Consider the following 1535-nt stretch of genomic DNA (forward strand, 5'->3'; position numbering starts at 1 on the left):
ATTTAGATTTATTCACAAAACCTTCAGGTTGTGACATATAAATTGTCTCATCTAAATCACCATGTAAGAAGGCTGTTTTTACATCCATTTGTTCTAATTCCCAATTGTGATGTGCAACTAATGCTAGTAGGACTCTTATGGTTGTGTATTTTACAACGGGTGAAAATATCTCATTGTTATCTACACCCTGTTTTTGTGTAAATTCTTTGGCAACTAATCTTGCTTTAAATCTCACAGGCTCATTTTCTGAACTGCCTTCTTTCACCTTATAAATCCATTTGCAATCAACTATGGATTTATTTTTGGGTCTAGGCACAAGATCCCAAGTTTTATTCTTCATTAGAGAACTCATCTCTTCTCTCATGGCAACTTCCCACTTGCCAGACTGGTTACAACTCATGGCTTCACTATAGGTCTTGGGTTCCTTATAGGCTAGGTCATTATAAGACAAGACAGAATAGGATAGATAGTCTTCACATCTTGTAGGTTCTCTTATGTTCCTTCTAGGCCTATCCCTAATCAATTGATAGTCATTAAGATCACTTTGTTGACTGGGATCATCCATTTCAGTTTGTTCATGTTCCTCTACACCTGAATTTTCTAATTCAGTTTGAGTTTGAGATAGTGTGGGTTCATTCATATTATTAGGAACAGAATCAGTTTGAGATCCCAACTCCACCTGAAACCTTGTCACACTTGGATTTTCAGGGTCTGCAGACTTTTGTTTTTCTAAACAGGGCATCTCATCTTCATTGAAGGTAACATCTCTACTAGTTATCATTTTATACCCCCCTTGACCTCTAGCCCATAACCTATAGCCTTTAATTCCTTCAGGATAACCTAAGAACACGCATTTCTGAGCCCTTGGCTCCAGTTTCCCCAAATTCTGGTGACAATAAGCTGTACACCCGAATATTCTAAGGTGGGAATAGTCTGGTACCTTCCCAGACCACTTATCTTCAGGTGTCTTACCTTCCAAAGCACTTGAAGGGGTTCTATTCACTATATATGTAGCTGTCATAATAGCCTCCCCCCACAGCACCTTAGGAACTCCAGATCCTACCATCATGCATCTAACCTTATCCAACAAGGTCCTATTCATTCTCTCAGCCACCCCATTCTGTTGAGGTGTGTATGGGACAGTTTTGTGTCTTAGGATTCCATTTGATTCACAAAGTTTATCAAATTCTGAGTTGCAAAATTCAAGTCCATTATCAGTTCTCAAAATTTTAATCTTTGTAGACATTTGATTTTCAATAAGGACTTTCCAGCTTTTAAACTTTTCAAAGATATCAGATTTGTGCTTTAATAGAAACACCCACACCTTTCTTGAAAAGTCATCTATTATAGAGAGGAAATACTTATTCCCCCCCGGAGTAGTTGTGGAGGCTGGACCCCACAAATCAGAGTGGACATATTCCAATGGAGAGGTAGTTTTATGTTTTCCAGAATTAAAATGGAGTCTGTGATGTTTGCCAAAGGTGCAACTTTCACAGAAGGGTATTTTTGATATTTGGTCCTTACCAAATACCCCC

This window comes from Olea europaea, chromosome 21 (assembly GCF_002742605.1).
Source record: "Olea europaea var. sylvestris chromosome 21, O_europaea_v1, whole genome shotgun sequence".
Taxonomy (NCBI): Eukaryota; Viridiplantae; Streptophyta; class Magnoliopsida; order Lamiales; family Oleaceae; genus Olea; species Olea europaea.